A 12,122-nucleotide genomic window follows, 5' to 3' on the forward strand; every position below is an offset into this window, starting at 1 on the left:
AACAAATGGCCAGGGGAGAAAACATAAGCCCCTTGATGGAGGTAATTACTCTTGAATATTTCCATTTTTATGTTGAATCATCAAAATATTATTGCATAATGCAATAGATAACTGAAGAAATTATGTTTTTGCATCTGGAAATAATTGAAACATTCTCAGTTGTCACTTTTTTAAGTCTATATAACAAACACGGACTAATTTAACAGCCCTTCAATTAATTTCAACATCTGCAAAATTCAGTCTTATTGAAACAGTTTTGAAGAGGTGTTCATTCATTGACCATTTTGCGGCCATGTTGCCTGTTGACTGTCGTGCATCGTACTGAGGACTGTTTCTTTGTCTTCCCCATTTCAGAGTAGCTATGTGGACATAATAAACTGTGTGTGTGACTGTTGTTAACAGTTACAAGAAAAAATGTAAATTAAGCTCAGGAAATATTTTTCTTGTAAATTTCTTTATGGCAATAGCTTTACAAAAATCAACATATCATTGTGTGTCGGTACTAAACAGTACACTACAGTAATTTATTGTAAACATCACTATCGACTCCGTAGCTTTATCCATACTGTATCTGTCTGTATGTGGGACTGTGGCCACAAAAGAGGGTTTTGTATGAACCTGGATGATGGACATTTTAAAAGATAAAAGGCCTAGTGTTACCTGCACGCGTCTGATAAACACACACCCATCTTTTTAACAAACCAGGTAACTGTGACGTGTGTGTGTGTGCGTGTGTGTGTGTGTGTGAGTGTGTGTGTGTGTGTGTGTTTGCGTGTAAATACATTGCAATATGAACCCACTGAATACGTAGAGGTCTGATCTTATGGGAGGAGACTACCACCTGACTCATCCTCAACTATATTTGTGAATTTGTGGACAAATGAACAAATATTATATATTAAGAGAAAAAGCAGATTTGCTCATATTAAGAATAATAGTTGACACGTAAAACTTGTCTGGTAGCATCATTATATGATTAATATCTTCCATGATGAAATTGGATTTGAGTTGTATTTTCTCTTTTAAAATCCTCTTGTTGTATTTACATCTTATGTATGTTTGATTTTTTATCTTAAAGCAATTTCGTAGTGTAACAGAAGAATGCAGAGTTTGCACAGAGAAGCCTGTGGTTGAAATCCAATACATTTGAAAAGAGGCATTTAGCCTTCAAGAACATTTTCTCGTTTTCATTTGCATTTCTTTTCCTCCTCTCTGAGCCTTTTCATCTTATGGAGGTTTCACCGCATTACTACAGGGACCTTCCACCGCAGGACCAAATCCTTAAGGTGTACAGTACACAGGCTCCGTTCCCACAGACCCCCAAAAATACCATATCAGCCCCTGTCTGCACATCTCTCCCTTACATCTCCCTGGCAGCCTGTAAATCACCAAAGCTCACTCCCGGCCCCATTAAATAAATGTGCTGGGGTCGCTGACTAATTGATAGCGTTACAATCTGAACTGGTTCATAGTGGCGCTAAATTGAAAACATCGGGGGAGGAAGACAGGGGGATGTTGGTAGTAAAGAGAGGGAGGCAAGAGGCCTTTGAGGAGACAGACTGAGCAAGGGGGGGCTGTGTGTGTAGGGGGAGGCCTAGGGAGGGAGAGGAAGAAGTTTTGATGATAGAGGCAGGAGAGGAGAAGGAGGAGGAGGAGAGGAAAAGACGGAGTAAAGAGGATGCCGATGGGAGAAAAGGGAGGAAAGGCTGAGGAGGAATTTCAAGGAGAAACGCATAGATAGAGTGAAAGAGAGGGAGGAGAGGGAGGTGGGGCAGTATGAAGGTGATAGAGAGGGAAAGCGAGTCAGACTAGTGTAGGGTAGTTTATGTGTGAAAACTACACTTCAGCTTTAATTTTCAGATATTTTATTTTTTTATTTCTGTGAACAAAGAATCCTCAATACACTGAAAACGTCGTCTCTTCTTTTTCGACCTCATTGAGTCAGTTTGGAGTTTTTTTTCTGTTCTTGAACAACTGAACATGAAAACAAGTAAAAAAGTAAAAAGTAAACAAATTTATGATGCTTGTTGATCATGGCTCAGGACAAGTTGTCCAAAGTAAACCATGTCAGTTCCTTCCAAAGCTACATTTTCAGTCATTACCTTTGATATTGTTTTGTGATCACTATGCTTACATTTGGTTCAGTTTAGGCCCAAAAAACACTGGTCAGACCCGGCCAAGGGAAAACCTTGTCAAACTGTATTTTATTTGAACATGTGCAGAGACACTGATCAAACCAATACTTCATGATTGTGAACGTAGTTGACAAATGAGTACAGGTCGATGACAACACCTGAATCGTCGGATCAGCTATGTTGTGACAGCTTTCTTACCTTCACTGTCACGAGGTCATATCAGAACAGACTTACAGGGGACCATGACCTGTGGGGATACTGTCATTATTTATAGTTGGAAAGTAAATTAAATGAGGACATAACAACTGAAAGGAAACATAAAATAACTACAAAGAGACAATACTACAGTTGTTGGGGGGGAGGGGGGGGGGGGGGTCTTGCTCTTATATAGAAGGTACTGGGTTGTGTATTGGCACCTGAGAATACTTCTATCATCTGAACTATCTTCATACCTTTTACTGCTGTTCCTATTACTGTGTTTCATTATTTTGTAAAAGCTAATTTCTACATATTAACTAGTTTTAACAGTGGAGCCTGTGATGCATGAATCTCCACTTAGCAAGAACTTATGTTCTAACTATTGTGCGTCTGGTGCAGCCGGCTCTTGTTTCCCATGTCCACACACTAAAATGCAATGCTTGTGTTTCCTGATTCATGCACATTGGCGAGACAATTGTATTAAATGCTTAATTCCCAAGTTAGAACAACATCAGGTTAGTGGAGGGGGAGATGAAAAGATGCATTTTTAAGTATAAAGTGGATAAACTCCTGGGGGATATAGGCAGAGAGAGGGAGAGAGCGCTGGATCCAGGGGGGAGGAGAAGAGGGAGGCGCGGGAGGAGAAAGGGGGAGGTTTGCCTTTGATCTCACTGCATGTCTGCCATGCTGTTTTCCTTCAAGGCTTCCTGGTAAGTTTCAGTAGACACCAGTGGGTTCACTCTCGGGGATCGGACGCTAATGGATCAGTTAAAGGGCCTATTCTTTATGGCTGGGCTAAGTGTTATCATCTGGGGTTAAAGACACTGACCATGGAGCAAACTCCTGCCAGATAGCAGCTCCTCTGGGGGATTACAGTAGGCCCTTTGCCAAAGTAAGGAGCCAATTGAGGGAAAGTGGTTCCCATTCTTTTTTTTTGTTTTGGTTCACTTATCTCACTTAAACATCTCTCTCTTCTATCTCATTTTTTCACTTTCTCTCTTTCTCTCTCTCTCTCGCTTCATCTCTTTGTTTCTCTCCCTTGTTCTATCTGCAGACACACGTCAGGGAATACCTTTCTAAAGCTGCTGGAGACCATTTGTCAGTTGTGCGAGACAGAAAGTTGACGATGGATTCCAGAGGTTGAGGTGACCCCTTTCATACGGCAGTTTATCCGTGGGACCTGTCAGGGCCGACTGCCTCGAATGGGACGCAGGGCCCGTCAGATAAGGATCACAGAGACAGAGACGTGCCTCCTAAAGTGATCATTCTCCGCCTGTGTTTTTGTTTAACGAGCTGGATTGACAACTCATAGACTCCCTCTAATTGAATGTGATAGATCCCGTCATTAAGTTAATTGGCAGCTGGCTTCGATCAGGACCTGTCACACTCACTCACAGATTTTATGGCATCATTTTTCGCAGGCGATCTGGGAAAGCTCAGTGAATAGCTGGTCTGTGCGAGCGGACCGGACCCCTCGGTCGTGACTTTTCATCACATCGTGTTCGCAGCACGTGTCGGCCCAACGTGTCGCTGTTGACGCGAAGGTGACACGGAGCAGCGAGTCAGGGTCCTGCCATTTACAGCTTCTGTTAACTTAATGTGTTGGTTTAGCAAACCATGTCCATATTTTTCCAATTAACTTTGGTATTATCTTTAATTATTCACTTAAAAGGAAATCAACCAATTGAATATCATGTGACAAGACTGGTGAGATGTTATTTGTTGTCAGTAATTCAACAAAAAAGCAACAACAATCAACTGATCTTAAACATGTCAATACAATCAAGCATGATGCGCTGTATTATATGTATCTATAGACCTCCAGTCAATCCCACCTTTCATCATCCTGCTTCCATAAATAAACATTTGACTAAACCACCATGAATGTGTAAGGCACCACTTGGGATCTTTTGGTTTCACTGGATAACTCTCACAAGTTACATAACTTTTATTGCCTGATAGTGTAAACATGTACATACATACATACATAGATACATACATACATACATAGATACAAACATACAGGAACAAACATACAGATTCATACATACATAAAAACAGACAAACAGACAGACAGATGTTTGTGGAGTAGGTGCCTTCATCATCTTCAGGTGATTTTTTTCTTATGTTTGCAGCTGTCAGGCTGCAATAAACATATATGATGTAAGTATTTTGTTTATTCAATGTAAAAAAGAAAAGAAAATCACCATAGTTTAATCTCAAGTTATTGACATTATGTTGGGTGCTGCTCAATATTTTTTACCTCCACACAACAACACAACATTCCGATAATAAAAACCTCAAATACTCAATCCATTTAGAGGTCCATGTATCTGGTGAACAAAATACCACTCACCGATGTAAATATAAAGCAGACTCAAGACCTCTTGGCAGTAGAGAAAGTATCAAGAGAAGGATACATTGTTGACATTGACCTCTTTCATAGTATTTGTTGACTGTAGCAAAAACACATTAATAACACACACTATAATCACTCTCTTTGAAAATTTGTCTTGGTCCAAACACTTTTAAAAAAAGATGAAAAACACATTTTATTGTTGAATTGTGTTTGTTGTAATAACAACTAACCCTAACAACAACAACTACTACTACTCTATAGAGGAAATAGTCTCCAAGAAAAAAGTTGACATTGACTTCTGTGGATTATACAGAGAAATGATCAGAAAGTTACTTGAAAAAAATGCCACTCTCTCGAACTTTAAGATAATTCTTTTATCATAGCTGTGTTCATCTGTATTTTATTGGGATGAGAAAACACCAGACCAAACACTAGTGGCAGAGCAAAGACAAACTATCTCCACACACACACACACACACACACACACACACACACACACACACACACACACACACACACACACACACCCCTATTATTATGATTGGTTGCATTTTATCTCAAACTGGCTTACATCTTACCACCATGTATGTGCTTGTCAATGAGAGAGCGTTGCCGTGTGAACCTGAGAAGGTTTGTACATTTCACCAGAACGTCTCAGTCAGGTAGATGACGGGACCTGTCGTAAAATAGCCAATAACACGTGTTTCAAATTGGCCATTGGTTATAGATTGGTTTACAAGGCTGGCTGGTTATCGGCCCAGTGGCATTTCCCCGCGTTGATAAAGCACCAGGGAGCTGTGGGTCAATTACTTTGCCACAGCAGAAATTCCTGCAGACGGCCAATTAAAGCTGTGGGCCTGTAGTCATGAAGCAGCCTCTTCCTGTTGATGGCTCACGCAGTTATTCTGAGCCCCGGGCAGCTCCTCGCTCTGCTGGTGTAAAACCTTATTCTAAGTCTCGAGCTATTATGAGAGCGCTTTAGGATGTTTCCATAGTTAGCTGAAATGACTTTGAAAAAAAGTCAAAGCGTGCGTATTTGTGAGTGGCTCGCACACGGGTTATTCGGTACAGCGCGGCGATTGAGTTTCTAATTTGCAGCTTTTAAGTCGCCGTAAAGCATATGCAAGAAGATAAACACAGCATATGAAAGAAAATAAACAAAGTCAAAAAGGGTTAAAATGAGTTTGTCTGTTCAAAGGAGCGAATCCACGCAGCGAGGATTGGGGTGTGGGCCAAGGTGGTGCCAGGCGGAGACAAAAGACGACAGGGGATGATTGCAGGGAATCGGTTTTCCACTCTACTCGGCCTGCCTTGTCACAGGGGGCTCCTCTGCGACGAGGAGGATAAACTTTTATCTTTTTCCCTGAACTTCTTAGTCGGCAAGCCAAGAGACGAAAAAGTTTACCCGCTGTCACAAGCTTTTATTATGAAGTCTTTTGTTCAAGTACTACTGCAAATTGTTGTTTTCCTGACGTGACTCAAACGGAGCAGAACAGTAAACACTGGCCCATTGTGGGAAGTCGACAGAGGTTTGGGGATCATGTCTTTATGAAGGGCAGCAGCTGAGTCATTCTTGTGTGTGTGTGTGTGTGTGTGTGTGTGTGTGTGTGTGAGTGTGTCAGAGTAGGTTGTACAAGTAGGCATTGAGCTCTTGTTGTGTAGTTTTTTACTTTAATCATCAAAATCAAATCAAAATCAATGTTTACAAATATGTAATACTTCTGTAGCGGTGCATTTTTTAACGTGAGGTCGACATTTTGACAAAAACTCAGTCACAACCATCACACGCATCCATTCGGCACAAAGTGTAAACCTTCAGCGATGAACCTGCACTTAGTCCCAACCGTATAATTTGATCAGACCCGCACACCTACGAGGGGCCGCGCCTGTGCCTGCCTGTGTGCCAGGGGCCTCACATAAAAGAGGGCTGCGTGGTCTGCGGGAACGCTATCATCCCCGCAGCTATACCACTACATGCACAACCACTTATGATCACTTATAACAAATCTATAGACACTACGGGTGTCAGCTGATCCTCGCCAACAGGCACGAGAAGCGGCACCCCGGGAGAATCCCCCCCCCCCCTTCAAAACCCAATTATCCCGCGGAGCCGGTGTCGTTTCAAAGGCCAACGGTAGAAGATGTTGGCCCCCGATAAGGGACACATGTGTTCCATCACTCTTAATTGAAGCAGGGTTCCTGAAAGAGAAACAGCCCCGGAGCATTATGACAAAACAAACAGATTTAAGGACATAACAACTGTATTTGTAATAGGAACGTTTTTCATGGTGCATGGAAATTGCTTTTCTGTGAAGCGTATTTCTTTTAAAGGAGCTTTTTCTCCGGGACAAGCACATGTATACAAAACTATTTCTTCTCCCCCCCCTTGTTTTTTTTTTTACTGGACATCATTTTGTCTTGGAGAGCACACCATGACGATAGGTTTCCAAACCTTCCTAAATTTGATTACAGGTCCAAAAAAACCTCAAACAATGCCGTGGCAAGAATGTCACTTATGGTCCCAAGCCAAAGTCTGTCTCTAAGAGTCCTTTTTTTTTCCTCCTTTTCTTTCCTTCCCTTCTATTTCTTTTCATCCTTATGATCTGAAGTTACGAATAAAGACTTAAGTCATGTGTTTTAAAAGGAAGCACGCAGAACAAATTTTCAGTAAAAAAAAAAAAAAAGGAGCTGGGCTGCATGGAGGAAAAATCCTGATATAAACAAAAAAGCTGAATATAGTGGCTTTAATTTTGGATAGAGTTACTGAAATCCCTGTTGAGCAATTACATCATGTTTTTCTTGTTTAGATCCACATTTGAAAGTTCACATTTAGTAATCACGTGACAGAAGGAAAGTGAGACAAGAAAGACTCAGCAATGTGGAGCCAATGCTGTTATTCTGCTTTTATATGTAAAGAACACAGAAGCCTACTGGATGTGGATTCATATCCCTGCTCCCAGTCGGTTCCCATGATCTGTAGGATGTATTTAGCATTTGCAATTTCTCATTTATGGGGATATTATTACCTCCCTGGCACCGTGCCCCGCTTTTGGAATCCCTTGCTTTAATGTTAAATCATGTGGACATTAAAGTCTTTCCCTGACTTACAAGACATGACATCTCTGGAAACATACAACCCAGGTCAAAGATGGAGCTCGTTAAAGGATTGCACACAACCACAAATTCACAGAGAGAGAGAAGGGGGATAAAAGAGGAAAAAAATGTTTAGTTAACTCCGACTTCAGCCGTCGGGGGGAAAGCTTGGCTTTGTAACTGGCCGCTTAAGATGAGAGACAAAGACAGTTCTGTGCAGTCTACTCAATAAGGCCCCCCCCTCGTCTTACTCACTTTATCACAGGAAAATTATGTTTGTTATCGAAAATGGCTTTTAACAAGCACCGCAAGCAACAAGGGGATATGACTGTACGGAGATAAAAGTGCTGTACTTTTCCCTCTCTGATTCTAAATTAAGGCCATGTTTTTACAAAAAGGTCAGATATGATTAAAAGCTGCTGCAGCTCACAAACAGTTTTCCTCTGTTTTCACCCCTGGCACCTAACTGATGCAACATCAGCTATTCTCTCTTTTTTATCAAGCGTATTATCTCTTGTACCTCAGCTCTTTGGAATTCATAATCCACCTTCAATTACATGAAATTTACTGCAAAGTAAAACACTCATAACACACAGGATTCTGCCGCTGCTTCTCAGCTTCAGAGTACAAAGAAATCTCAAATTGACTCGGCGTTGTCTTTCGCATGTGTCGACAGCCAACAGCCAGCCAGGCGTAACTACAGCTAACTATTGTCTCATTAACTGCAGTTTGTATCCAGTTAAAGTGAGCCAGGGAGACACTTAATGACCCCACAGACGAGCAAATTACAGAGTTAATACTGCGACCTTTAATTAGACTTTACTGGCTGACGTCGGATTTGGAAAAGTTATTTCAAAGTCTGATATTTTTCCAACAGAAATCCAATAGGCCCGGGCTGTAGCTGCATGAGACAAGTTTACACATCCCCATAACTGGTCAATAATCCCCTTCGCTTCATTTGGAACGCTTTTTTTCCCTTTTTTTTTTTACTCACTCTCTGCTAAATTGCCCAACATCATGATGCAATTTGGGTTTTTTAATCACCGTTTTAGCAGTTACAGTGCGGCTGTCCGATTTCCTGCAACAAAAGTGTGTAGCGCCATTAGCGCGAGTAATTCCCCACAGCAGGCCTCCAGTTGTGCATGTGATCGGACGAGAGGAAAACAACAGGCTTCACCATGGAAAACCTGAGCTAATGTCCTTGATTGTCCACCTTGTTGTGGTTGTTTTCTGGGGCAATTACATTCTTGAGACATTATGGGAGAGAAATGCCCGCAGATGGGTTATAATCCCTTGGCCCTGTTGCTCTGTGGAGTGTGTGTGTGTGTGTTAGTGTGTGCGTGTGTGTGTGTGTGTGTGTGTGCGCGTGTGTGTGCGCGTGTGTGTGTGTGTTTATGCAGGCGAATGCAGATTCTCAGGTGTGTTTAGCGTTATAGGAGCTCATATGGAACACTGAAACATGTGACAGTCCCTTAAGATTTCCTAAATGGGTCTGGAGGAGTGCTGGAAAGTTATTTCAAGGTCATCGTTGAGTCATGCAGCTGATGAGAGACCACTGGGGAGTGTGGTGCAGATAGTTTGCTACCGTGTCATCGTTACATTAAGAGATGTCAAGGCTGCAGCTTTTCAACTGCCTGCACAAAGAATCCCCTATTCTCTCCGTGCTGGGCTGCACGAGTCATTTTTGTGGACAACCACGCACCTATAGTAAAGTGTATTTTTACACGTGCCATATGCCTGACTACACGGAGGCTAACCTCACAGTTTTGGCCCGCTGCACATTTCAGTCCGACGCAGAAGTCAAACAAGCAAAGCCACGCAGCGGGTCGGATATTGAAAACGGTGCACTTACAGAGTGAAAAGCAAAACAGAGAGAATTCTTGTCCCGTTTTAAACTTTGTCTTATATAAACGTAGCGAGGCCGGGGTGATATCTGATAAAATAGATCAAAATTACATTATTGGCTTTTATAGCCCACTGAAAACATAGCCCAAAGGTATGCTATTTGGCAGAGAGCAGCTCGTAATATGTCTAAGAATTGTTACCATCTGGCTTGACTGCAGGGAATGCTACTCTCTTAAAAACCTCAAAGTCAAAATGATACAAGGAAAACGCGGCATTCATAAGCAGGTTGGCTTTTTATGGACGCCTGTCCACATAGATTTGGCTCCACGACGTCTTGAAGACAACGTTTAGAAGCAATCTTTTTTTCTTTCTACACACTGTGGCGTCCGAATACAATCTTATATACATTCTTTGTGAAATGTGCTATTCTTGTTCTAAAAAAGTGACTTCCAGCCTTCCAGTCACAGACATAAAGTAGAAAGCAAAGGTCTGGTATCGGTGTGAAATACATCTGGTTGGTTTCATCAGCGCAACCTTCCAAGAACACAAACACACAATATGCAACATCCGTCTGTCTGACAGGGAAATGTTATCCCCTGACATTTTAACCCCCTTTTTTCACTTTCCTTCACTCTTCTAATCGCACTCCTGTACACAGTTTCAGCCTCCATTACCTTATTATGAGATTACTATGTCAATGTGCTCAGAATTGTGACAATTACAGTAAGTGGTGGAGTAATTTTCGGTATTAAATGGGCTCTTTGTGTACCATGTTGCTGTTTGTTTCCGTGGCCTGTCATAGGTTGAAAGAGGGCGGCCTGGCAACGAGTCAGATACATTCTCACATGTATTACGAGATAAGCAGGTATATGGATACATGTGCATATAAACAGCACTATATATATATACAAGTCAAGCTGGAGTTTTTTTAATATGACATGCTGCGATGGAGAAGGGATCATCCCTGCGTGTGTGTGTGTGTGTGTGTGTGTGTGTGTGTGTGTGTGTGTGTGTGTGTGTGTGTGTGTGTGTGTGTGTGCGTGTGGAGAGAGCGAGAGAGAGAGAGAGAGCACTGAGGCCTGTGGCATATGAAACATGAGTCCCTGTTTAGCAGTGTGAACCATGGGGGAGAGGGAAGGGGGAGGCTGTTTTCTCAATGCCTCCTTGACCTGTCACTATTGATGATGTGTGTATGGGTGCATGTGTGTGTACGTGCGTGTAAGTGTGCGTGCGCGTGTGTGCATGCGAGTGTGTGAGAATCCAGCAGGCATCTACAGGGGGACAGGCACCCCCTCCGCCCTTCTCCCCTCCCCTGCTGCCGATATCCTCTCATGCCACCATCACCATCACCCCCCCTCCCTCCCCCACCTCCCTGCCTCCTCTCCTCCCCTCTCCTGGCGCCCCGGTATGAGAGAGAAAGCTGTTGTTAATAAAAAGTTTTCAAAGAATGGGATGAAAAGGGAGGTGAAATTGAGCGGCCCTGGCCATATTATTTCTTCTCCGTATGGGAGCTGGCCTCTCGCGGTCCCTCCGACGCTCTCGGACCGGGAGGGGGTCGCTGGCTCGGTGACCATTACTGCCCCGGGGCCAAAGCAAATGATTTGCCTCTCTGAGGCTTCAAAGGGGAGCAATTACACTTAAGTAACCAAATGAATAGATAGCCCAGCTTGGCAGCAGTTTGGGGGAAACAGTGGAGGCCTTTGAGGGAAGAGGCACCACACCTCAGGAGTAATATGTAACAGCTCACATCACAGAGAGTAAAAAAGGAGAGAAGAAGAAAATAAACAAGAGCGTATTCTGCCACTGATTTCAGAGGAAGAAAGGTGCTGAAACATGCCCAAACCAAAACAACAACATCATTCAGAGCGGTTTACCGATCCAACCCATGGTTTTCAAAGTAATTGTGGCCTTATAGAAATACACCCTCAACCACTGGCTACTTTGGCGAGCCTATCACATAAACACAAACTGTATACAGCAATATAGCATGACAAATTTGAAAGAAATTACAAAAAGTGTGTATTTAAATGTGCTCCTGTTTTTCCACAAATTAGCTTTTTGTTTATTGCAGATATGCCTCAGAAAATGAACCGTCTCTCCTGCCACAAAATGAGTTTGTTTCTGTGAGGCTCGCGTTAGTTTGTGGATATTGTAATAACTGTATACACAAATTTAAAAAAAAATCTAAATATGTGAACATCTTGCATCCAAATGAGCTTTGGACAACGTTGCCCAAACAAGATATAAATCACGCTGACGCCAAATTGAACTGCGTGTGTAACACAATGGATAACGTTATTTGCAATCTTGAGGAGCATGAATTGCACTTCTGTGAGTGGCACACACATTAAGTCAACCTCTCCCCACTGATAAAAGGACTTGAAAAAGGCCCTATTGAGTGAAGTGGAGACTGGGAGTTTGGTAGGGGAGCTCACCTGTGGAGAGGAGTCTATGGCTGCATAGAAGGCCCAACAGCTGCCAGGGTTGTAAGT

This window comes from Pleuronectes platessa, chromosome 3 (assembly GCF_947347685.1).
Source record: "Pleuronectes platessa chromosome 3, fPlePla1.1, whole genome shotgun sequence".
Lineage (NCBI taxonomy): Eukaryota > Metazoa > Chordata > Actinopteri > Pleuronectiformes > Pleuronectidae > Pleuronectes > Pleuronectes platessa.